Genomic DNA, 27,428 nt, shown 5'->3' on the forward strand with positions numbered 1-27,428 from the left:
AAGCTATCTCTTTTTCAACAAGAAAGGCAAAATAAAGGTAAAGTGTTTTCATCAGTCAGATTTTATTTCGCACCCCCCCCCCCCCCCCCCCCCCAAAACTGCAATAACAGGTGCTTTGCAAACCCCAGCTTCGGCCTACTTTAGAATATAAGAAGCTTCACCAGATCCCCCATTTGGTCCGTCTTGTTCCCAGTGCCGCAGAATAAACAGCCTGGTTCCCACCCCACAGGGGCACATCACAGCGCCTGCTGCGAAAGGGCTCAGCATCTCCCCATGCTACCATCCCTAGGCTTGGACTTTTTCCCAAAAAACCCCAAACAACCCCCAGAACCTGAAGGAAAACTGCAGCTGAGGGTCCTGCCTTGGGAAACTCAGGCTCCTGACAGTGCCGTGCCGGTCACGTGGAGTCCAGCTGAAGTGAGAGAAGACTATGCCCAGACTCAGTCTCAGCGCACGGATCCTGCTGCCTCGCTGGGACCCACCTCGGCATTTTGCTTGCTTTATTCTTTCTTTATTCTCAAGGTCATTTCTTGTTTATTTAATCATCCACTGTGCTTGCAGTCTGATGGGTCCCTTAATCCCCGGGCTGGTTTCTTAACTTTAAATTAGTTTCCAGTAGAGCAGGGCTTGCACCTCGCAGGAGAAAAAGCATTGTTTTTACCACACTTGTAACTAACGCTGCCGGTCCTTGGGGAGGTTCGAAGGACCTCAAAGGCAATAGTTCTCTGCCCAGGAGCAAAGAAGCCATTACAGCTTGTACTAGAAGATTTAATAGGTGTCATAATTTATCATGTAAACCGAAAAGTGTTTCTTAATTAAGTGCGTACGTTAATGAATTTTTTAATTTGATCCCTGTAAGTACCTTGCTATACTAATTGCAATATTCTACACATTAGTCATCCGCTGTTGCCCTTGGCTATTTTCTACCCTGAGAGGGAGAGATAGAGCTTTTCAGTTAAAGTTCATTTAACTCTTTCCACCCAACAAATTAAATTTCCTGTTATTCACACTGGAGAGTGACAGCTGCATTTCAGTCCTGGAGCGCTGCAAGGATAGCGCTGCGCACACACATCAGCTCAGGTCCCGGCACGGTCTCTCACGTAGAGGGGATGGGAGAGAAACGAGGGAGAAGCCACAGGAGAGATCCACAGTGGAGAAACACCACCTGGCATTGCAGAAGGCTAGGAGTTTGCTTCTGACACTGGGAAAAGATGCAGTACAGCGAGATCATGAGCGACGGACGCTTCCCAGCGTGGTTCCCGACACAGTGATTGGGGTTCATTTCATTACCTTGATGACAAACACTAAGTTTGTAAACAGAAGCTTTCCAACCCACACATTGCTCCAGATTTCACTGTGTGCTTGAGCAAGGTGTCAGCTTCTCCGACACATTTCGCTGGCACCCAAAGTTCCAGAGCAAGAGGGTGGGAAACATGGCCCTGAACACCCGGAGAGGACGGAAGGTAAGAAGCAGCAGCGGAAGGTATGGCACGTGGCTCCTCCACTTCCCCAGGCGCCACAGGAACTTGTTCTCCAGCCGGTACAGACCAACTGCCAAGACCTGAATTGATACTGAGGCACCTGACGACGCGGACAAGCACCTCCTTCAATTTTATGCTGTAGCTCATCCCTGGTACCTGAATAGCTTAAAGGGAGGCTTCAAAAACCTCTTGAACATTACAGACTACAAATCCCATTTTCCTTGTGCAGGGATAATACCCCTGTGGCTGTGTACGTCTACTAGCAGAGCCACTACAAACTGAAAACTCCTCACCTCTGGTAGGACACCTTGCAAACACAGTAAATAAAGCAGTCGGACCCCTCCAGACTCAACAGGGAACCAAAACAGAGCAGAGGAGTCACACCCGTGGCCAGACAAGGAGTTGGTGCACCTGAAAACACACACATTCCTTCTTAGCCATATCCTTCCTATCCAATTTTAACTTGTTTCTTCTTCTGGAGTTTGCATGAAGGAATTCAGAATTTCAACTCAACAATGACTCAGTAAGGGAGAATTTTATGTTTTCAAAGAGAACCTTCGCTGTTCTTTAGGGGAGGGGGACGGGGGAGGGGGACGGGGGGCAAACCAACCCTTATTTTCCATTCTTCTCTCTGCCAACACAAAGGCGTAGTATGTGGATAGTACAAAGCCTCCCTTTCCCAGCGTTTGTAACTATGTCCTGGATGAAACAGCAGCAGCCACTCATCATCTGCTGAAGCACGTTACTCCTCGTTCTTCATTTCCAAGGTGCTTTCAAGGAACACAGGGCTTCCCCTGCACGCTCCTTAGCTTGCGCGTCAGGCAGGTACGTACCGGGAAGTCCTCCTCACATATAAACCGGTGCTCTCCAGAACCGAGAGATGAGCCCTGCCAGGTTCTGGGCTATAAATGAGGAAGCGCAGCACTTACAACTTCCTTTCCGTGTCACATTAGTGTTGATTTCCCGCTGTGTCTGTGAGCGCAGCGGGCATTGCCTGCTGCTACACAAGCGTGACCCCCATTACATACAGGTCCAATAAACTGTAATAAGGTAAAGGAATGACATTCTCTATTTATAGCATCTGAACTTTCCTCTACCAATTTTCTTAATTTAGCCTGTGCAACCCAATATTAGCCTGTCACACCTCTGAACAAAAACTCTTTGAAAGTGATTTAAAAAACAATTCTAACTTTGCAAAAGCTAGTGCCAGCAGTCAATTCACAGAAACACCTTTTGAACAGAACTGGTCAGATGCTCTGCTGTAGCTCATGTGGGCACAGGCAGTGTTCCAAGAGAAATGGCTTGTCGAAGCCCAGGGAAATCCATTAGGAGCGGAGCCTTGGGCCTCTCAAGGCCCAGCGACAGGCATTGCCAAAGCCTGGTGCGTAAGAGCCACTGTGCTCTGCCCATAAAGGCAGGGCTGACGCCCCCCAGAGCATCTCCCCATTCCGCAGGGTTCTTGCGAGCAGACACGCGAGCAGCCTGCTGAGGTGCTGCCGAGGAGGCGATGCCTGCGCACGCCACTGGCCTACGGTGCAGCTCTGGGCAGGATCAGGACCTACGCAGCACAAATAGTTCTGCCCGTACTTCACACTGCTTTCGGAGTTACAGGCAAACAGAATAACAGCAAGAGAAATCCGTTTCCTGCCTGATGATCTGTACTGCTGGATTACTTTGGTGCCTACTCGTAAACCCCAGAGCTCTGGCCCTGCCTAACAAGACCCCGATCTCCGCAGGGGCTCACTGGAAGTGGTGCGTCCATACTGACTCCCGCCTGCGTGTTCTCCCCTGCCCAGGTTTGGGTAGAACCGAGCCAGGCCCATCCCAAGTGTGAACAGTTGCGATGTGACTTCCCGCAAAGGAGACCCGACCAGACGTGACAGGTGAGGCTGTCAACCCCGGGTTATCTCAGGTGTTCCACTACCCGACAGCTCCTCATTCCGGCTGAACGCTTGCTGCTTCACCTGCTGTCAGCCCTGCGCAGCAGCCACACCTGACTCCTTCTATATTAACATCCAGCAGCAACTGCTCTAATTATTGACTTGGAATTAAATCTGTCTCTGAACTCAGGGAGCCAGTAATGCACCATAGTAATTCAGCATTCCATTTGTTTCCCTCCACCACTTCAGAGCGCGTTATGGGTTTGCTTCTGCTGGAAGTTCTCCTGACAAGCTTACACATGCAATTAAGTGGATTACACAGAACATGTTTAAATAGCCTAGGAACCTCTGAGGCCAAGGCAGCTTTGTAAAGCAGTGCTGCATCACTCATTCACTTCCCCGCTTGCAAGCGGAGCTTGTGAAATTAATAGCAACAGCACAGCATAACACGCTTCAAGGAAGTGAGACTCTTTACATGGGTGGCTGTCACCTGCTTTTCAACAGATTTCAAACAGTGTTGCCTACAGCATCCTGTTGTATTAGATAAAATGCTTCCTGACACCTTTCTTACTGTATTACGCTTGACTGCTAAAATATTGAGATGCAAACCTCCCTCAATTTTTTTAAAAAAGAAAACACTGTCCAGTAATTGCGAGAGGTCAGGTCTTGTTGGTTGATAGCAGGTCGTGTCCGCACAGGCCTACACATGCCAAAGGTTGCTGATTGCAACCACTTCTAAAAAGCCCTTCTCAGGTGTTTTTACAACTAGTACCATTATTTCTGAGGGGCGAAGGAGGCGCTGCCCACTCCCGACTATTTCCAAGGCAGATCTCTGGTAACCGTACACCAGCACAGCTCCACGTGAGCTGTCCTGGCATCAGTCACCTGGTCCTCCTTGGCAAATGACACTTTTAGACTTCCAGCCCAACAATTTGATAGTTAGAATTTCAATGTAAGTCAAAAGTCCTTTCCCCTGGTATAACGAAACCTATCCTCAGCTGACCAGTGTTCCTCTAGTTCCCATAACCTCATCAGAACTACCACGAGGAATGTCATCGGGGAGGATTGGGGCCTCCCCCAAGAACTGAAAACTTGCTAACAGCAAAATGATCTCATCCCTCTCGTTCCACAATCTGCCTAAGACAAGAGTTAGAGAAATGCTGTTTATCTTTTAGAGAGTTCTGAAGAGTGTACAAGCAAGTAATTTTCAATGACTTTCAACGATGCGTTACTGAAGCACAATGCAGGTAGACCTGTCAAAAAATTGCCCTCACCACTACACTTACCATATGTTTATGACGACAGAAGTTATACATATTTAATCCTAGTGTGGGATCCGACACGAGTGTCAAACAAAGCTCACTAAGTTTGTCACTCAAGCAATCACATACTCGTCATATTTATACTTAACCACTCCTGCTAATGCTACTTCCATTACAAATTATCTTCTCCTTTTGAATGCAAGATGCTTTTACTGTAATTATCCAAAGAGAAGACAGATGAAGAATACACTAAACTATGAGTTCCAGCTTCAGCTTAGACACCCCAGGAATCAGTAGAATAAATACTTTGTGCGGCTGTCTCTGGGAGAGATAGATGGGCTTCTCTCCCAAGTACCTTGCACTTTTCATGTCTATCTACATCTGTATGAATGCCCATTTTGATCTTGTACCAATTTTCACAGGTGTGAAATCATTACGTGAAGTGCAATGCAATAGAAAGCACCAGGCTCATGATATTTCTCTCTCATCAAGACCATCTGGACCCTATTTTCAGCTGGTGTAAACTAGCATAACACCACTGACATCGCTGGAAAGATACCAGGTTTACACCAGGTAAGAACGTGGCCCTCTTTTCTCTTACATGATCCACTGTGCTTGCTACCATGGCACAGCGCCGACTGAACACGCAAGACTTGACGGGATTGAGACTATTTTACAGACATCTTTCCCTTTAGGAAGGAAAATAAGAGTATTCATTTCCTCAAGCACAACAACGGTACAAGTACAGCTGCCCAGATTTTGACCAATTTCTGCAAGGACTCTCCTGCCTTCAGGCTGGACGTCACCGTTCCAGACCTCCTGCATTCTGCCAAGGCTGCCCCAGTCAGCGGCCCCCTCAAAAGTACTTCTGCAAATGTGGGAAGAGTGGCTCTAGGTTAAGCAAGCACTACGTACCTGTCTGCACTTCTCCTCATCACCCTTCTGATACAATAACGTGTGTGCTGTTCTTTACAAATTGTTCCTGTGTCAAAATAAAGTACGTACAGATTCTTTGTAGAGCTACAGGCAGATACCCACAGCTCACATGTATGTTTTTAAGCACACGTCCCAACCTAACAGCAATCCGTAATAATTACCTAAATGAAAAGAGATCATGTAAAAGAGGAACTGAGAAACACCTCTCTCACTTGTGGTTTATTTTCACCTAGTCTCTTGACCTTTTTGATTGGTAACAGTGAGAGGACAGCGGAGAGAAAAAAGGTTACCAAGTACCATAAAGGTGAGTAAAAAGCAAACATTCAACCACATCCTTTTCTGTAACATCAATACAAGTCAAATGCCAATATATATTGGCCCCACAAACACCCGACTTCTCTGTCAGCCGTTGGTGCTGATTATGCTTATCGACACTTCAAAACCAATGCTCCTCTATTGTCAGTCCCTTTAATACTCACTACAACACAGGGACTACGGTTTTCGGGACTGAAATCCAGTCCTGAACCGCGTAGCCTCCCCGCACCCCACGGCCGTGGCCGCTGCTTGACTCCTGGCTGTGCAGGCAGAGGAGGCAGAGGCTCCCAGCCCAGGTAGCACCGTGCCCTGAGGCGCTTCCGCAGGCTTTGTCTCTTCCACAAAAGCTGTTCCCCGGGAATTCCCAGTAACCAGGCAGAAGACAAAAATCTTGAAGCTCGCTGACATCTGGTCAACCCCCTAGAAATGCCCTTTGACAGAACAAACCCGAACTCTAGTGTCTGAACTAAATCTGGTGAAGTTTTTATATGCAGTCATTAATTGCGTACCCAGCATCCCCACAGAGCAGATGACAGGTGCCCTAGACGCTTTCTGGTCTTGCTGAGTGGCATTTAACTCAAGAGACATCTGATCTGCCAGTGAAAGCAGCACTAAGTGGTTTGATCAGAAATGACATCTGAGCCAAATGAGCTAATTAGTTTACAGGATTTCCCCTTTCTCCCCCCAACAACAACAAAAGTCGATTTCTGCTTCCCCTCAGCTTAAGGTCTCACTATAGGGTGCCGTCCCATTGTTTAAACTATCGCCTGACACGTACAAAAAAGATGAAATGCATGTGTTGGCAATTCCGTCAAAGCAGGCACATCTGCTGCTGATAAGCACTGTCAGTTCTTTGTCAGGAGAAACACAGTATCCCTGATTTAAAAAATAGTAATAACAAATAAAAAACCAAACAAGCAGCTTCCCCCTAGGTAGGAAATTCGCACTAGCCAACTGGGACGGGGCAAGCCTGAGGCTTTCAAACTAACAGATTCATTAACAGGGTCTGAGGGCTTCCTCGAATTCCCTTCCATGTGCACAGCGGTGCTGACTGGAAGCTCTGATACAACTAAGGGTGTCATATTCACCGCTTGAAGTAAACCCACCACATCCAACCTCCAAACCGTCTCTGAAGCCCAGAGGGACAACGCAGGCCCAGCGCAAGAGCTCAGACACCTCCCCACCCATAACAGCCACGGCCTTCAGAGCTGCCAGCTCACTCCTGCTGACGTGTGGCATGGAGACAAGCGAGAAGTCAAGCGGGACCGGCAGACAGAAAGGTGCCTGCGTTACCCTCACCTGCTCCAACGCAGCTCTCAGGGAGAGCGGCAGCAACACGCCAGCCCTCCAAGCACTGACCACCACTCTGACTATTTCTTCAAGCCTGCAGGAAACACAAATCTTGTGGTGCAGCAGTGACACCATTGGCAAAATAAAAGAAGTGCAGTGGCTACTATTTCCGAGATATTACAATATTTCTACTCACAAAACCCAAGCGGGACGGTTTCAGTGCAAGATGGGTGAACTGTGAAGAAGCAGCGAAGCACTCTGTGTCGTGACGACTGAAGGGCGCAACCATTGCCAGACGACAGGTAACAGTCCCAGACACTCCCAGCCAGCGAAGCAACTCATGCCAGTATTTGCCAGAACACACGTCACATAGAAACACCATTAATTTTAACCGAAGCTTAGAGACTGGACTTCAAATAATTCTCTTGAACACAAAATCAAATCTGCACTTGGCTTAAAACTGATTTATGAGAGGTTTATGCCGCAGTCGGACAGAAATACTCCTGAACCTGCTCTGTGACACTACAGTGGCCCGACACGCAGGCCCCGGCCCTTCCCACATCGCTCACCCAGCAGAAGATCCAGCCCCTGTGACGCGAGGCAGCAGAGGCACTCGAGCACCCTAACTCCGCACCGTCACACCCAGTAAGACGAGGAGCCAAAGACATCACAACCCCAAGAACAATCCGAAGTTCCGTTACTGACTTTGCTTAACATCGCGAGCATGCTGCATTTCGTCCCAGGCCCTTTCAGTGCTGAGTTGGGTTTGCTTTCTCCAGCAGACCCATGGGCACATCAGCCCAGCCGGTGGGAAGCACTCAGGCAGGCTCCACCAAGACTTTCAAGGACTGATGCACTATACTGGATTTGAGGGGCACATCTTCATTACGGCAACAGTTTTAACTAATTAGAACTGATTTATGCAATTTTAATACCCAATATTAAACCATTTAATATCTGATTTATATAAGTACAGGTTTTAATAGGTTTTAAAAGAGCCGTTAACCTGAACAGGACAAAAGAGATATGCACCCGTTCCAGCAAAGAGCAGACTTGGGTCTGACTTGCTGATGCCATGTTAAAACTTCTAAAAATGAAGAGCAAAACAGTACCCGGAAATAGCTGGATCACAAAAGGAAAGCTATTTGAGGATGTGTACGAATATAAAAACAAGTTCTCCTGCACTGCAAACGGTAAATACAGCTTATCAAAAGTTAGGTGTGGTCTTCCAAAAAGGCAATGGGCAGACTTTCTCATGGCTTCTCTCTCACTATTTGAGATGTAGCCGAGAAGGTGAGCAACAGGGTAATACCCTGCATTTGGGATCCGAGCACACCGGGTGCAGCTCTCGGCTGCACTGCTGACACGTGCACTAGCTTTGAATGATTCTCCTCATATCCTGTGCCTCAGTGTGCCCCGTGGAATGGTTATCACGATACTTACATCCCCTATCAAATATTTCAGGAGCACTGATGAAAAGAGCGAGCAGCACTTGAGGAAAATATGCATCTTGTGGAGAAACTAATTTACTACAACACACCAAAAGCAGGAATAAACAAACCGCAAAATTCTACACTTTTTACCAGGCTGGAGAGCAAGAGAACACACACTTCCTCGGTTTCAAAATCACCGTCATTTTCCACAGGTCTCGATGGGAAGAGCTCCTGGAGTCATCCTGCTCACACACATGGTTCTGACTGCCGCACGCCTGCCAGTAACACACCTGCCTGTGACAGCAGAGAGGATTCGGTGCCACCAGGGATCTCCTCCAGGCTCCCGCTCCTACGTGGGGCACCGTTACCCTGTTCCTAACACTGCATTGGGCTGCTCCGAGTTCACAGGGTGAAGCAGCAGGAGGTCTACTTCTCCCCCAGCCTTCTCCATCTCCTTCACAGGTTCTGTAGGTAGGACTGAGCAGAGCACTCTGCATTTGAAAGCATTTTGTCCGCAGCAGTCAACGGCTTCTCTCTGACTGCGCACAGGATGAAATACGGCTTCCTTTATCAAAGGGAGGGTGAATTTACACATGCAAAGTAATCACTGAAGGAGGAGCAACCCAATGAAAAGGTCACCTTTTCGCCTGCAGGAAGACAAATCTATATTAAATTTAGAGGTAGGAAGGAGCAGACAGAGCTCCTCTGCTCTCCTACCCTGGGGTGGTCGGGGCAGAGATTCAGGAGAGCATCACAGACAGGGTTCCATAGGAAGCTGCTATCTGCCTGCCGCTCGTCGGATTTTGAGTTCGTTTCGCTTCTACTCTCACTTCCCCCAAGTGTCCAGACTGCAACGCCCTTAGTTTTTTTCAGTTGTGATGTTTTCGGACCGCGATTGAGACAGCCCAGCGAGACGGACGGTGACGAGACACGTTTTGCAATGGCTTCACAGCCACCCGGTCCATTAGCGCAAGCACGAGGGCTGGAAGGCGGAAGGAGGCTTGGACTGGACACTTCCGAGTTAAAACACAGGTAAGGCTGAGGGGATTTTATGTCTCATTATCCCCAGGAGGAAGTGGGGGAATCAGGCATACAAAAGACAGAAGGGATCCCAATGTACCCTTAATCTATAAATATTTAAGCAGTCCCTCCTCCCCCCTCTCCTCAACAACATATGCCAGTGTCTCCTTCAGCTCATAAAAGCCAATTCCCTCCTGCTGTTCCTGAGCACCAGAAGTCTCAGAGTGGTGATTAGTGGATTACGTGCATCACAGGGACTGACTCCAATCACTTTCCCCTCGCAAATTGCTCAACTTCAATGCAGCAGCACAGAGCAGAGTGGGCTCTGTCACTGGGGCCTGGTCCTCATTACGACCGGGAGACTTCAGGAGTTTGTTTACGTGGCTGGAACACCATCCTCCTGGGCAGCTAATCAGCCTTTCCCCAGGGTTTCTGCCCTTTGAATACTTCAGAGTAATCACCACCAGCCATCTACACCCAGAGTAGCATCTAAGCAATTTCACCAAGTCAAATGACAACAGCTTGAGGTAATATTAGCCCCCTTATATGAAGACAAGTGCTCTCCACACAAGGATGCTGGAGCTTAGCACCACTCAATAAATCAGAGCAACATCCTGGAAAGCTTGCCATTAGTTCTGAGCCATTAATTTTTGCTGGGTCTTTGACACAACTGTTTGAGAGCACTATAACCTGCTCTCTGAAAGTTAAATTATAAAGAGCAACTTCCCTGAAGGTGCTAGTCTACTAACCCATTTAAGTCCTTGGCTAAACACCCAAAATAAATCACTGGAGAGCTACAAGGCAGAAGGTTTCCTACTGTGCAATATGTGAGAATAAGCCATTCCCTCTCAAAACAAACCCCAGCTGGGAAACCCTCGGCCCTAAGCAATACCCTTACAAGATACTCCACATAGTACCGGACCAGCCAAGTGAAACCAGACATTTTACCATATGCAGTTCCGAGTAACATCTTCCTGTAAAATCCCTTCCACTAAGTTTTCTTCCCAATGTTTAAATACCAAAGAGATTAAAAAAATACCGGAGAACAACGAAGCCCAAAAATTTCCAGTCCTGTTCCCACTGCGCACCTGAAGACACAGTAACGGTGCTCTGCCAGAGCCCCTGTAAGCCTGCACTTCTTGAAGTTTACATCACTAAATAAATAAATTAAAAAGGAGTTGTCTTGCTACCAACAGGAAAAACAACTTTACCATCCATCATTTTTCAAAGCAACTGCAAGGTAATTTGTCAGGCATTTGGGTGGAGCCTGCCTACCCCGAGTGACTTTCATCAGAAGGAACCAGTTTACTCCACGTAAACGAGTACCCCTGCGCTAGTCAACCCCTGCCCGAGGCTGCCCAGACCTCTGCTTTGTTCTCGCAAGAATGATTGAAAAAGGGATAGAAACAGCATTAGGGAAAAGCATCATGTCGCTTTTGCCTCAAATTCCTCTGCAAATACAGCTGCCAGTAAAAGTGAGCCCATGGACATATTACCGCCACGCTAGTCCCTGCCAGAGATACCGTGCAATTGTCTTATTTTGGTTTGCTTTTTTTTCCATGGGAGGCCCTAAAATCCTGTATCACTTTATGGCAAAACAAGCCCCCATTGAACAATGGACTCAAACCTCAAAGACATTCAGCTGAAGGTCCGAGATGAGAAACCGGAGCTGCGACGTGCACCCGTCCCCTGTCACTCTGGGAGGATGGACTCGAGAGCATCTGCACCGTCCCAGCTCTCCGTGCGCAGGTCTGGACCCACCTACCCACCGCACAGCGCCGTGACACTGCGCAGGGGTTTCAGCACACTCTGCTTCTGGATGAGGCTGTAATGGGAAATCCTAATTAAAGGCACAGAAGGAAAAAGGCCTTCCAGACAATTAATAATCAACCTAGCGTTAGGCTAAAACCGCGTTTTAATTGGACTGTAATGAGGCAACAATGTATCTCTGATTCCATTCAAAACTGAAAAGCCTGCTTCAGGTAAATGAAACCAGTGTGTTCATAAAGACTGGTAGTTATCAGCCCTGTTCCATATGGCACCATAAATTACAAAGAGCAGGTAATGAAGCAGTGCCAAAGAGTAAATACTTCACAACACCCGTTTCCTTACATCTCTCGGGGGGGCGTAGTCTCACTGCAATGACCATCAAAGTACCCTAAAAGAACAAACGGTTCAGACCACCTACCCTTTACTAAAAACACTGAGAATACCGCTTCTGGGTCGTTTTTTTTTCCTTCCCTAGAGAAATCCTTGCAAGGATTTTACTGTCCCTGCAGGAGAGTAGAATAACTGACTTCCTATCCGCGAGAAAGCTGTCCTACCCGGTTACATCTCAACCAACCTATTTTTGCCCACAGGCCCGCCCTCTCGAGCATGGTTTCACTGCGGTCCCGCTATGAATGGGCCAACAGATCCCAAGGAAGCCCTGAAATGGAATTAAAAAGCTACATAACAAAGGTCCTTCCACTGTTTTCCTTAGAAGCTTCTACTACACTGGGTGAAACAGGAAGAAGCGAAATGGCAGGAAAGCAAGCTGAGGTTGTCCAAGCACTACGGATGTGTCACAGGGACCCAGCACCACCAGGAGCTCCGTCAAGTCATACCAGTGACAGATCACAAGGTCTCTTTAGCACCTCTGGGAAAACCTGTCCCTGGAGGTAGCACCACTTCTAACAAATCCAACCGCATGTTTTCACTTCTGTTCCTCGCCCTTCTCCCAATTCCCTGCCTTGCCTAATGCAAACCTCCGGAACAAACTCCAGTTATACTGAAGACATTCACCAGCCTTCCCAACCAAACCCATTTCAACACACAGCTGCTGCTCCTGCCCCCCCGCCCCCACCTGCAAATGGTCAAAGTGCAAAGATGACCCCTTCCAAGGCTGCACTGACACTTGTGATCACCACTAAGGAGAAAAGAGTGACTGTATTCTTAGATTTTTGGTTTTTTGCAATGGTCTTTCTCTTCTGCAAACGAGTCTTGTTTTCAAAATCATTAGAAGAGAAAGTACTATCTCAAATAACAATCCATCAAATTATATTCATGCACTAATACAGAGTGAAAATCATTTCTCGAACAATGAAAATTGCAAACATCACCTTTACTGGATCAAACATACATCCTCCACACAAACAAACATAAATTCCTCCATCTTTTCCAACAGAAAACGCATCTTACATTACCACCTTCTCTGTCTCGCATTGCGTCTTCTGTGGCCTAAACGCTCTATCAGCATGTTTACAGCCACAGTCAGTTTTCCAACAGTAAATAAGACCTCTAATTTCATTAGTCAATTAATAATGTAAGAAAGCATAGCCTCTTTTGTACTAATCAGATTCTCATTACCACTTAATGCTGTCCCTATGAAGCAGTCACATTGTTCATGCCCATGGAATGAACGACTGTCTGCAGAACAGGTGGGACACAGCACACGCCGCACACAAACGGATAAAGGTGCTGCTCCTGCTCCGAAAGCATTTCTCAGAGGTGAGCTTTGAAGAGCACCGCTTCCCAAGGATCACACAGGCTACTGACCTACCTCAGACAGACCAAGTCCGCCGCTAGCTCTAAGTCGCTATCTGAGGCACAAGACATTCTCTCTGCGGATAGGATACAGAGAAAGACACACAAATATTCAAACGTGACAAACTCCTTGATGACAACTCCAGTTGACTTTGATCTCTCACCTTAATGTATCAGTGATGCAATACCATGTTTTGTTTTAGACACCAGGGTACAGACCACAAACGCCCAGCACGAGCCTTGCTTAGGAAATGCGCTCAGCAGCTGTGCGTTGGCCAGTAGAAGAGAATCTCCTCCCCCCGAGCCGGGCCAGGGCACTAGGCGTTCCTGCTGGCAGCACAAACAGCAGGCAGAGCAGCAAAGAGCGAGCACGGGCTCAGCCTGGAAAGAAAGGGGCTCAGTAACTCAGCTCAGAAAGCTCCTTTGCTTTAAGACATGAATGTATGTGAGACTGTTTTTATTACTATTATTATTTGCAGGCTTAACTAAATTGTCATTTAAATAACATATTGAAAGGTAAACTGCCACCTGCTCCTGCCAGATGTTCTGCAAATCTTTAGCAGCACTTCACGCACGCTACAGTACTGAAGGAAGTAGAAGACTGGACCTCAAAGGTATTTATCTCCCCAGTCTCCTACTGGGCTGTAAGGACATTTATATTACACAGACTCATCATCAAAATAATAAGGACCGTGCTCCAATTAATTATGTAAATGAGAGCATACAATAGCACACTCCTCTTATTATTCCAAGGATCCAAATGTGTATAAACATGCTGGGATACGTCTGGCAAAGCTCCTTTGTAACTCAATTTCCATTCAATAGGAGGACACATATTGAAAGGGCTTTGTTTCTGCTCTCGCGATGTTTTTGAAAAGGAAAGGAAACGTTCTCTTCCTTTAAAATATGCCTAACTCCTGTAATCATAAACAGAAGACTGTTCTGATACCCTTACCATTTGAGCAAGTCTCCGTTCTGCGACATTCCCACTGAAGCGCTGGCGTGAGACCGTCTCACTCGGCACCTTCCACCTCAGGATGCGCTGGGGAAGCGTTCTGTTGCATCTAGATACACAAACCATCGGCTATCAGGTCTCTACTTAAATACTTAATTCTGCAGTGAAGTTACTCAAAATAGCTACAAGTGAGCATCGGCAGGTGAAACGGACGCCTTTTCCTGCCTGTTACTCCACAGGCAGTCCTGCAAGCGTAGGGAACTCCTCAAAGCCAGTGCACACTGGATTGACAGAGAAGCAAAAAGCACCCAACACAGCAGTTTTCAGAGGAAGAGGTACCTTGCATTGCCGCCGCACACCCTACCGCTGTGCTGTTCTGCCGGGATCGCTCACCCGCCTGACCGTGACCTGACTAAGCTGCCAAGAGGAGATGGACATTCCCTGTCGGTGCAGCGCCCTGCCAAGAAGCGTATCCCCATAGAGCGGGCTGGCCATCTCCGGCAGTGACACAATGCAAACAGTACATGGCCGTTACACACACAAAAACTTGCCAAGCCGTAAAGTTTTGCAAACCACTTCTACAAGTAACACTGATTTCTTTAAGCATTTCCAAGCAACAAATAACCTGATCCCTGTACCCAGCAGCTAATGGAACTTGCAGCTTCTATTTGTTAAAAGAGTCAGGAGTCACTTTTTCTGCGAGATGCCATGAGCTGGAAGGAGCTCACTCCCTGCCTGCTGGTAAACAGATGGGACCTCTACACCCCCCTGCAGGCAGAAGGACAGCTGGCAATAAAAAAGGATAAAGACAGGTAGGGAAAGACGATAAGCAAGCCAGGGAAGAGAAGACTGGAATCCATCATTTGCTCATGGTCCTACAGCCAACCTTCTCCTAGTGCCTTTGCCCACGTCAAAATGCCGCTACCGCCTTACAGGAGACCCTCCCCGTGAAAGTGGGCATTGCCCATTCGCCTCAGTCCCGGCCACCCGTTAAGCTCCTCCTGGAGCTCCCGCAGCACCGGCAGCCTCTGCGAGTCCCTTAACCGCTGTGATGAAAGGCAGAAAATTCAGGGTACTTGAGAGTTCTGAAGTCGCCTTCCTCCTGTCCCCTCAGGCTGACTGCGGAGCCCATCTGCCTTGGATTTCCACAGTCACATAGAGGTCCGTCATGTACAAAACGAAGTAGCTAATAAACTAGAAAGGCCTGTCAGAACACAAAAAGGCTGTCAACGTATACAGCTTTTTCCCCACAAGTGACATTTTACTTGCAAAATGAACTGTTAGCGGCCAAACACTCTGCTATTTCAATAATTTCACTTTACTCCAAGCAAAGGTTTTCTGCTCAGGGGCTTTAGAACAGAAGAACGGTCTTACAAGCAGGGCCACAGCACGGATTATTGATTGGAACAAGGATATTCAGTCTAGTTCCCGATAATTGTTTCCTTGCTGGAAACACCCCTTGGTTGCTTTTTCTACCAAGACCTCAAGCTACAAAAAACTGAGCCTACCTTTTACTGTGAAAACTTGCACCAGCAAGCGTAAAATTGTTTCAACTTCAGCTTCCAGGCGCAGTCCCTTACTACAGAGGTGTCTTATTGCAGGTTTATGTCCCTTTACTGAAGAGCTTTTATTACCCAAGTCCCGATGCCTCTGGCTGCTATTCCAGCCTCTCCTCAGCTTTCTCCCTCCTTAATTTCATTAGAGCCAGTGGACAAGTTTCCCAGGATAGATCTCATTCAGTTTTTCGGTCTTTTTCAGAGTTTTCTTCTAGTTCTCCAAATTCTCATATGGCCACTAGGATAGCTAGCCCCAGAACCACACACATCCTTTAAAGAAAAGCTGTCACAAACCATTTGGGCACAGAAATACTGAAATCTTCTAGCTGTTAATTTCTTAGTGCCTTTCAAGAACTCTAACAGCACCTTTAGCTAGAGCACTGCTCACCTCTAGCTGTTTAGTCACCATGACCCAGATTCTTTTTCCAAGTCACCGCTTTCCAGAAAGCCTCTCCCATATGACATGCCAGGCCTGCACTCTCTGCTCTCAGGCACATGGCTTCGTATTTTGTCACACGAAGGAGGAAATTGTTTCCTCCCGTGATGACATCCATGTGCCATTGCATCAGCAAGTGGCCCTTTCTGCTGCTGAACATTCCGGACATCATCATGCCACCGCTACGAGCTGCAGTCTATTTTCTTCTGTGGCTGTAACAGAGACTAAGAAGGTGTAACAGTGCAGGGCTAAAAAGCTATTCCTGCAGGATATCATTAGAATCACACCTGCTCAACACTGATAACCTGGTTACAGTTGCATTTTAGTAAGTTTTTAATCCATTTAATAATGTCTGTGATAATTTTGCATCGTTTCAGTTTCTTCACCAAACTATCATTCGGTACCAAGGGAAGTCTATCAGCCAGACTCATAATCTCATCAAAAAAGATATCAAGTTCATTTGACGAGATCTATTTTCCATAAGGCCAGGTTGATTGACATTAATTATATTCAATACTTGTTTCTGCCCCAGACTGCCTGCGTGTGGGTGTTGCTTGCTCTTTCCAGGCTTCAATGTTCATCTTTTTAAATGAGCATATCACTATGCCCTGCTTCATGGGAGGTTGCGGGGACGCATCTATTAGTGCTCACAAATCCTTCAGACGCTGGGACGCCCCGTGCAGAAAGCCAAGCAGCAAATCTTCCGACAACGCTACAGGGAGCGCAGCCAGGCAAGGAGGCTGCAGCAAGTGGCACCCAGATGACCCAACGCCCCATCTCAAAACGCCAGAAAAACCGCGCGATCCAAAACCAGCTGGAAGATGACAGGCAGCTGGAGGACATCGTATTCTTAGTAGTTGGAGCCTTGACGCCTGCAGATCTATAGTCTTTCCAAAATGTAAATTTTCATTTTAGTAGTTCTTACCTCCTTTAAGCTTAAGTGCCCTGGATGGTACACACAGGCACGCCCCTGGAGCCAAAGCCACCACAGACATCTTCACAAGAGCTACTAACCATCCCCGCTACAACATCAAGCACGCTTTGCAATGCTAATTCATGAATTGCTGGGTATACTATTGGGTGAAGCCTTGATTATGTGGACAGGAGATGACAGACTCAACTTCCTCATCTTGTGGAGTAACCCATTTTTTAAGTCACAAAAGCGCCTGGCCCGAGAAAGCGAGCAAGAATGAGAAGTCTCCTGAAGATGCATATAGAATCATAGAATCATAGGGATGGAAGGGACCTCTGGAGATCATCTAGTCCAACCCCCCTGCCAGAGCAGGGTCACCTAGAGCAGGTTACACAGGAACACGTCCAGGTGGGTTTTGAATGTCTCCAGAGTTGGAGACTCCACCACCTCTCTGGGCAGCCTGTGCCAGGGCTCTGCCACCCTCAGGGTAAAGAAGTTCCTCCTCATGTTTAGGTGGAACTTCCCATGCTCAAGTTTGTGCCCGTTGCCTCTTGTCCTGTCCCTGGGCACCACTGAAAAGAGCCTGGCCCCATCCTCCTGACCCCCACCCTTTCAGGATTTATAAGTGTTGATAAGGTCACCCCTCAGACGTCTTTTTTCCAGACTGAAGAGACCCAAATCCCTCAGCCTTTCCTCATAAGAGAGGTGCTCCAGTCCCCTAATCATCTTTGTAGCTCTCTGCTGCACCCTCTCCAGCAGTTCCCTGTCCCTCTTGAACCGGGGAGCCCAGAACTGGACACAGTACTCCAGGTGCGGCCTCACCAAGGCAGAGTAGAGGGGGAGGATGACCTCCCTTGACCTGCTGGCCACACTCTTCTTGATGCACCCCAGGATGCCATTGGCCCTTTTGGCCACAAGGTCCCTTTGCTGGCTCATGGGCATCCTGTTGTCCACCAGGACTCCCAGGTCTCTTTCCACAGAGCTGCTCTCCAGCAGGTCAGCACCCAACCTTTACTGGTGCATGGGGTTGTTCCTCCCCAGGTGCAGCACCCTACACTTACCCTTGTTGAACTCCATAAGGTTTCCCTCTGCCCAGATCTCCAACCTGTCCAGGTCTCTCTGTATGGTGGCACAGCCTTCCGGTGTGTCAGCCACCCCACCCAGCTTGGTGTCATCAGCAAACTTGCTGAGGGTGCACTCTATGCCCTCATCCAGGTCACTGATGAATATAGTGAACAGGACTGGACCCAGTACTGACCCCCTGGGGAACACCACTCGTCACTGACCTCCAACTAGACTCTGTGCCCCTAATCACCACCCTCTGAGCTCTATCTTTCAACCAGTTTTCTATCCACCCCACTGTCCATTCATCTAACCCACCCTTCCTAAGCTTCCCTATGAGGATGCTGTGGGAGACCGTGTCAAACGCCTTGCTGAAGTCAAGGTAGACAACATCTACTGCCCTCCCCTCATCTATCCATCTAGTCATGCCATCGTAGAAGGCTATCAGATTAGTCAGACATGATTTCCCCTTGGTGAATCCATGTTGAGTACTTCTGATAGCTTTCCTTTCCTCCACGTGCCTTGAGATGACGCCCAGAACGAGCTGTTCCATCATCTTTCCAGGGATGGAGGTGAGGCTGACCGGCCTGTAGTTCCCCAGCTCTTCCTTTTTGCCTTTCTTGAAGACTGGAGTGACATTGGCTTTCCTCCAGTCCCCAGGCACCTCGCCTGTTCTCCAGGACTTTTCAAAGATGATGGAGAGCGGCCCAGCAATGACTTCTGCCAGCTCCCTCAGCACTCTCGGGTGCATCCCATCAGGGCCCATGGACTTGTGAATATCTAGATGATCTAATTGGTCCCTCACTCGCTCCTCCTCAACCCAAGGGAAGTCGTCTTCTTTCCCTGTTACTTTATTCAATGCCTGGGGCTCCTGAGGGCTGGGCCGAGCAGAAAAGACCGAAGCAAAGAAGGCATTCAGTAACTCTGCCTTCTCCACATCCTCCGTCACCATGACTCCTGCCTCATTCAGCAGTGGGCCTACAACTTCTCTGGTCTTCCTTTTGCTTCCAATATACTTGTAGAAGCTCTTTTTGTTGTGCTTGATGTCCCTAGCCAGGTCTAATTCCAAGGCGGCCTTGGCTTTCCTTGTTTCATCCCTGCACGCTCTGGTGGCATTCTTGTAATCCTCCCAAGGGGTCAGTCCCTTCTTCCACTTATTATAAACTTCCTTCTTCCACTTGAGCTTTTTCTGAAGCTCCCTGCTCAACCATGCAGGTCTCCTGCGTCCCTTGCCCGATTTCTTTCTCTTAGGGATGCACCGATCCTGAGCTTGGAGGAAGTGGTCTTTGAATATCAACCAGCTTTCTTGAGCCCCTTTGCCTTCCAGAGCCCTAGCCCACGGGATCTCTCCAAGCAGTTTCTTGAAGAGGTCAAAGTTAGCCCTCCTGAAATCCAAGGTTGTAATTTTACTTCTTGTTGATGTTTTGTGGATAGTACCCATGATCCTGAACTCAATCATTTCATGATCACTACAACCTAGGGTGCCCCCAACCTTAATGTCCTCCACCAATCCCTCTGTGTTTGTCAGTACCAGGTCTAGAAGTGCTCCTCTCCTTGTTGGCTCCTGCACCACCTGTGTCAAAAAGTTGTCATCAATGCACTGGAGGAGCCTCCTGGACTGTGCGTGCCTGGCTGTGTGGTCTTCCCAGCAGATATCGGGGTGATTGAAGTCCCCCATGAGAACCAGGGCCTGCGATTGAGAGGCTACCTTCAGTTGTCTGTAGAAAGCCTCATCAGTTTCCCCATCCTGATCAGGTGGCCTGTAATAAACACCCACAACAGTGTCCCTCATATTTGCCTGTCCCTTAATCCTCACCCATAAGCTCTCGACCCGCTCTTCATCCGCCCCTAGTGAGAGCTCAATGCATTCCAAATGCTCTCTCACATAGAGTGCAATTCCACCACCACGCCTTGCTGGTCTGTCTTTCCTGAAAAGGACATAGCCACCCATGACAGCATTCCAGTCATGCGAGTTGTCCCACCACGTCTCAGTAATTGCAATGAGATCATGGCCCCGCAACCGCACACAGACCTCCAGCTCTTCCTGCTTATTCCCCACGCTGCGTGCATTGGTGTATAAGCATTTCAGAGAGGGAGTTGTGTGTGTAGTTTTGACCCTTGAGATGTGGTGTGCCTTCTGGCTTTCAGAAATACTGGCACACTGGCCCACGAGCGCTGAGCAACTACACCCTGGCACCTCACCAGCAAGCCCAGTACCATCCCCACCCCCCTTCAAATCTAGTTTAAAGCCCTCTCAATGAGCCCCGATAACTCTTGTCCTAGAACCCTTTTTTCCCTAGAGGTCAAGGTATTCCTGCCTGTTACCAGCAGGCCAGGCGTTTTGTAGATCAGGCCATGATCAAAGAAGCCAAAGTCCTGCCGGCAGCACCAAGCTCGAAGCCAGGCATTGATCTGCTGGCTCCTTCTATTTAGCCCCTCATCATTCCCCGCAACTGGGGGAATAGACGAGAACACAACTTGTGCTCCTGATCCCTTGACCAGGCGTCCCAGGGTCTTGAAATCTTTCTTCATTGCCCTTGGACTTCTTCTTGTTACCTCGTCGCTGCCTACCTGAAAGAGCAAAAGTGGATAGTAGTCTGAGGGCCGTACCAGGGAAGGAAGCATCCTCTTCACGTCCTTGACCCGGGCCCCAGGGAGGCAGCAGACCTCCCTATGTACCGGGTCCGGCCTGCATATTGGGCCTTCTGTTCCCTTCAGTAATGAGTCACCTATGACAAGGACCCGTCTTTTCTTCTTTACCGCAGAGGTTTTGATGCAGGGGGAGGTTTGTCTAGACCTTGCTGATGGCTCCAGGGTAGGAGAAATAGGAGAAATATTGTGCTCGTCATCATCCAGGTTCCTCTGTAGAGCACTGCACCTGTTAAGTAATGGCACCTGGGAAGATGGGGTAGTCATCGGGCAGTCTCGAGTGCAGCGCCTGTTGCGCCGCGCAGGAACTTCCTGCCATTGCCCCCTGTCCTCCAGGTTACCGCCTTCAGTTGAGGTGAGAGAGGATATGGAGCTCTCTGTGCAGGGGTTCTATCTGCCTGCTGGCTTTCTGTCATGGGATGCAGGATTCTACTCCAGGAATCTATCTCCCTCTCGCATTCCCTGATGCTCCTCAACCTACTTACCTCCTCCATTTAACACTGGGGCAATATAACCCATTGCCCCAGTCCTGGTTTGGGTACTTAGGACATTTATATAATTTTACAACCTAGTCTTTGAAAACCATTTTCTTTACTTTTGTACGAAATGTATGTTTTTGACTGGGAGACTTGGCTATAACCTGGTTCTGTGTTGAGACATCCACAGTTAGTCAGCAACGTGGGTAAACAGTGACAGACAACTCCTCTCCCATGTAGACAAGAAATGAGACAGTGAAATTAATTCATTTCTGCTTTTTCACTAGTGACAATAAAGCCATGTGAGGAGGACTATCACTCTGAGTGGAAATTTGCTTTATAAAATTCTGAAATGAACCTCTCTTCTCCTCTCTGAGATGCTGCCATTGGGTGAAAAAGACTTCTCCAAGATATAAAAAAAAAAAATCCCGCCAGCTTTCATCTAGGTACAAATGTCATTAAATACTTAAACAACAGGTACCTGCAGTATATGACCCAAAGCAGTTCATTCGTTCGCGCTCCTTCAACTGCAAACTGCTAGGCTATTACTGCTAACTCTTTTGATAATTGTGTACCATTTCAATTGTCACTCCAAACTGAAAACAGAGCACACAGGTTGGAGGGGGCACAAGGAAAGTCCTCTTTTATTAGGAACACTGTAGAGGAAAGGAGGAACCAGCTCCATCCTCACAGACTGTGAGTTTTCGCAGAGATGACTAAAAAAGTAAATCCTTTTACGCAATCCATTTGAAGCTCAAACGCACCCCAGACAGAAATCTGAGGTACACTGTACACAGAGTAGAACGACACTATTTAAGTCTATTTATAACAAAATTTTTCTTAAACAGTAAGAAGAGGACATCCTTGTTACGCCTGGTTTCAGCTGCCCTGATTTAAGTCAGCACTACCTTCCTGAAGTCCTTTTGTCAGGAAGCGATCAATGGGACAGCTGGTTCCCAGTTTAGCACATAGCCCTCACAGACACGCTCGGCACAGGATTTTGCAGACCTGAGCACACAGGAGAAGGAAAAGAATTAAAAAATTGCCCGACCCAAGGGGTGATTTTGCAGGCTACGTGCATCTCCAGTGAAACCGGTAATAAACTCAGCTGCCACAAAAAGAAAGAACGAGCTCCCACCAAAACCGCCTTCGGTAACACAAGTCTAATCCGATGCCAATTAAAGGAAAAGAAAAGCTTCCCAAGGACTTGAGTAGACATTAGAGCAGGCCTACAGCACTCGCTGCAGACACACCTAATCCAAGACTCCTCCTTTTTTCTAGGCTTTTCATTCCCTCCCTTCTATGGGATTTCCAGTTCCTCCCTTTTCAGCCATTTAGTGTGCTCGCCTGGCAGTGAGGGAAGAGGGATGGATACAAGCTCAGCAGATGAAAGGGCAAAGGCAGAAGCGGGACTCCGACAGCCATTCGTGCTCCCAGCAGAGGAGACGCCTGTGTGCTCACACGGGCAGGGACAAACAGCGGGGTTTGGACTCCCACACAAAAAAGGATATATCTCAATAGGAGGATGTAAGCAAGCACGTCTTCCACACAATACTTTTTCTAAGGAAGCATCCAATGCAGCTTGCCATGATAACTAAATTTATTATTAACTGTGTATTTCATGATGTTAGTGACAATATGTTAATGTGATTTTTCACGTCCTCCTGCAGTGAACAGATGGCTCCTTTTACTTTACTTTCCACATCAAGTGTGATTATTTCTTGGTGCCAAAAGCCACCTGCCGCTCCCTGGTCTCCAGTCTAATTTTTTATGTTGGTAAAACACAGCAGGACTTGTTATCAGTTGGATGGCATCTTAATAAAAGGAGACATGCCAACATATTGACATCATGTTCAAGGGGAAATTTTAGCCCCATCCTGGCCCCTCCCCCAGTTCATAAAAAATAATAAAATGAAACTAAGAAAAAAAAAAAAGGCAACAAGCCCCCCTCTCCTCCCCAGACTCCACCAGTTTCAAGATGCTCAGTCACAATTTTTGGGCCCTGTGCCAAGATGCAGAGTTGGCCTCCTTTTGTTCCCATACCAAGCACCTCAGTCAGGGCTCTGATCTCTCGTCCTGTGTAATGATAATTAGCCATAACATATTCAGAAGTCAAATGTAAGCAGGAATACATTAACATTGAGATCAGTGCCGGGGTAATTTTCATTGGGAAAATGACAAAGAAGGACACAAAAATTAAAATACGGGACGCGGAGATTTTCAGCATCACTTTCAAATAGAGGAAGGGTAAACTCATTTGTTTGTCAGTCACGAGCCGGCACTCAACAGACAGCTGTGGTTTACAACAAATAAACAATACCAGTCTGATAAGCTATTGTAGCCCATCTCCCTTTCTCTGCGCACTGCTGGAAACAAAGCAGCACGCGATTCAGATGAAGATATTCAAAACTGAAAGCAGACAATTTAGTGAGCCCATGTTTAGAGACCTACATAAATAGCCCATTTTTCCAATACCTATCTTGCTTTGACTGCTTTAGGAACAGCAAATGCTGGACACTGGGCAGTTCGGAACTGTCATTTCAACAGCCGAGGAGACTCAAGGCTGGTCTTTCCAAAAACACCTCTCAAGTCACTCAATATTTCACGGCAAGGACAAACACCGCTACGGGGAGGCAGCCCTGGCACGGAACTCTAGGAACAGCCAGCCTAAGGAACATCACCCGTGTATTTCCTTCAATATTTCTGTGCTGTTTCATACAGGAGTAAAAATCAAAAGAAATTCTCTAGAGTACATCATTTTTTCCAACTTAAACAAAAACTTGAGAGCCACACCCAAAGTCGTTACAGGTCTGAAACAGTTCAAACTAGTCCAAAGGCTTGGACACCTGAAGGAAAGCTAGGTTAAAACGCTAGGCAGCGAGGACTTCGCTACAGCTTGCAGCTGACCAGTCTGCCTGACGTCTGCGCAGCCGTAACTGCAGCGCGCAGACGGAGCTACTCTATCAGTAGCCAGGCATCCTTTATTCGGTACTTCCTCAAATGAGAAAACTACTTCCTCTTATCCATCCACCTCCAAAACCAGACAAACTGTATTTTGCAACAGACTGATTGTATCTTCCAGCAACCTGTACACAATTATTCATGAGTAATTACTACCACACAATCAGCATGCCAGATTTGAAACAATTCAACTGGTAGAGTCCATCTATTGCTCCAAGACAAAGTTGGGTAGAAACTGGGGGAAGAAATTCTTCTGTGGAATAAGATGTAGACAGAAAAACAGTTCACACTGTGCCAAAAAAAAGCAGCCATGTAACGTACGGCAAGATATGCCTTTTCTGTTACAGAGTGAAATGCAAGCATTTTTGTAAGTCTGTATTTCCTTACACGGTCATTCATTCAACCACTGAACTGCAGGGAAGTTAGGTTTGGACGTTGGGTTTGGTTTTTTGTTGTTGTTGGGTTTTGTTGTTTGTTTGGGGGGGCTGGCTGGGTTTTCGGTGGGGCTTTTAGGTTTTGGGTTCATAGTTATTTTTGTTTCGGGGGGGTTTTGTAGGTTTGGTTTGGGGTTTTTTTTGGTTGGTTGGGGTTTTTTGTGGGTGTGGGTTTGTTTTGTTTTGTTTTTTTTAACACACAATATGTTCTTCATCTTCAACATTAGTAAGGGGCTACCATTGAAACCAAGTCAGCAGGACAAGAGAAACATGAACCCCTAATAAAACATACACTTTATATGTGAAAATCTTTTTCTTTTGAGCTGCCTTATCTTCGCCTGTTTCTTTTGTCCCCTCTCATAAATCTCAGGTGCCTGCTCCCACCCGCTACTTCAAGTCATTATGAACTAAAAGCTTTATCCTCAGCCTAGACCAGCAGAACAGCCAGGCTCCCTCCCTTGAAATCATGCATGCCAAGAGACTTGATGGTACTCCTTGTCTCCTAGCTATGAAAACCCGTGAAGCGCAGCACTCGGATAACCTTATATTGCCCCTCACTGCTGAATACAGCTTTTGGAAGGAATACGAGATTTTACGCTCTGTATTAGCATCCCCTGGTGCAGCCTATATTATCGCAGCAAGTCAGTCCCAACAGCGCAGCTTGGCAGGGCTGGGCCCAGAGGATGGGCTGACAGCAGGTTGCCGGACCACAGTGCCTCACCTCCAGACAAAAGGCACATCGGAGGAGTGCCGTGATCGTCCTGGTGGGGCTTTCATTCCTCGACTGGATGATTTGTATAAGCTACAGTCTTTTTTACCTGCTAATGAACTCTCGTCAGAGATACGTACCTTTTGTAATCTTACGCAGCTTGATGTCTGTATTCCCCTCCCCACTGGGTCCCCAGCAGGAGCGCTCCGTCAGTTAGAGTGTCTCCACGCTGCACTATCATACGTCTGCTTACTGGTTCCAACAACTCAGCATCAGTATGACACCCTGCATTCTCAATACCCGTGTCTTACCAAAAACAAAAAGCCGAAACTGTTTGATAATGTTATGGTCTTAATTTTTAAAATACATGGCAGTTTAGGCTCTCCTGATATTTTTCTTCATTCTGGCATACTAACACGAGACCCATCTTGAAAGCAGCTTTCATTCAGTCAGGGCAAACCAAAAATCCTGTGTGAAATCCCCTGGATCCTTACTCCCTCCCCAGCTGTAGCCAGGAGCACGCATCACTGTGTGACTGGACCAACAGTCCAGCCGTAAGTGGTAAGGGAACTTCAGCATCCTGCGACGGAATATTCCGAGCAGGCACCCAGAAAAGAAATCTCAACAGGAGAGAATTTTCTCTCTAGGTATTTGAGAAAGAACTAATCAGACAGCCCACCTTCCCCTGATAAACTATCTGAAAACCACATCTTCTAATTTATATCCCCACATTGCTTTCAAAGCTGCACCTTCCTCTTTTCCCAGATGCTTCCAGTGAATCACAGAGATCTTTCAACAAACAAGTCTGGTTTGGTTTCATTCTAGTGTAGTGCTTCTGAAGACACTGACTCCATTAATCCTACAGAAACACGAGCACAAGGGTAAAGCTCTTAACATCGACCCTTTCTCACACTTCATTTACCTGACTGGGAGAGGATCAAAGCAGCACCCTAGAAATCACCTTGCTCTTCCCTCCTCTGCTTCTAACGTGAATCCAGAGAAAGGGACTGGAGCCTTTTGCAGCCACAGTGTTCCAGGGAGGATATTCATACCCCCTACTCGAACTCCGTACCTGAGGGGCTTTTCATTCTTCCCTTACATGCATCTTGCGACTGAAGGAACTCAATAGGGAGCTTTACTCAGGGAATTTTGGTCCTCTTGAGGCACAACAGTTTTGAGTTTGTAATGTGCGAAATCCAACACACAGGATCAGAAAATAATTTCATTAAGTTCCCGAAAAGCTCATTGGAATTCAACTGTCTGCAGCTCTTCTACTTGCTTTCTAAGGTGAGGAGACATTAAGACATGCTAGAGTGCTACATTAATTTATTTGAATAAGAGCAGCATAACAATGGGATTACACCCTGTGACTCCCGAAAGAGGAGCAACAATTTGTCCTAGGAATGGGGCATGCGTTGAAGAGCAGTATCTGGTCACACCTGGAAGAGACCATGTGATGAAGAATACACTCTGGCCTTCATAAAGCAAACGGCACACAGCCACACTCACCCAAGCAAGAAAACGAGCTTCTGAGCCCACAGCCCTTCCCCATTCCATCGTAGGGACAAGTAGAGCCACTAGGTTTTAACATGAAAAAGATGCAAAGTAACAAAACGAAAAGGAAGTCCCAAATACATCCAAGACGTAACTGAGTGAAGACAGCACACTAGCGCTCCCTTTCCAGTGGCAATCCCACATGCACGCTGCGCTTCCAAGAGCGGGTTAATACCAGCTCGTTCAATTATGACCAAGTTTTAGTTACAAAATCCCTCACAGCAGTTTGAACTAATGCAACGCAGCAGCGAATTACCAGCCATCCATGAAAACAAGAGTATTTGCTTTCTTTTCCTTGATGGCACGGATTCAGCAAGATAACCGTGCGCAGGCTTGAGGAGAGGAGCGGAGCCTTAGCACCACCAGCAGGGCGGCAGCGGGTGCGGGTCCTGCCCCTGCCCTAAGAGGGCTGCCACCGGGCCCTCAGCCCGGCTCCCGCCAGCCAGCACACCGCCCAGTGACACACCGACGGGCAACTCCGCGGCGTCACCTCCAACCGCGCTCACGTCACCTCTGCTGAACATGCCGTACAGCTGTGTCCTGACACGGGCCCATCTTCCAAGCTACAAAGGGATGGCTGG

The sequence above is a fragment of the Rissa tridactyla genome, chromosome 5 (genome assembly GCF_028500815.1).
Source record: "Rissa tridactyla isolate bRisTri1 chromosome 5, bRisTri1.patW.cur.20221130, whole genome shotgun sequence".
Taxonomy (NCBI): Eukaryota; Metazoa; Chordata; class Aves; order Charadriiformes; family Laridae; genus Rissa; species Rissa tridactyla.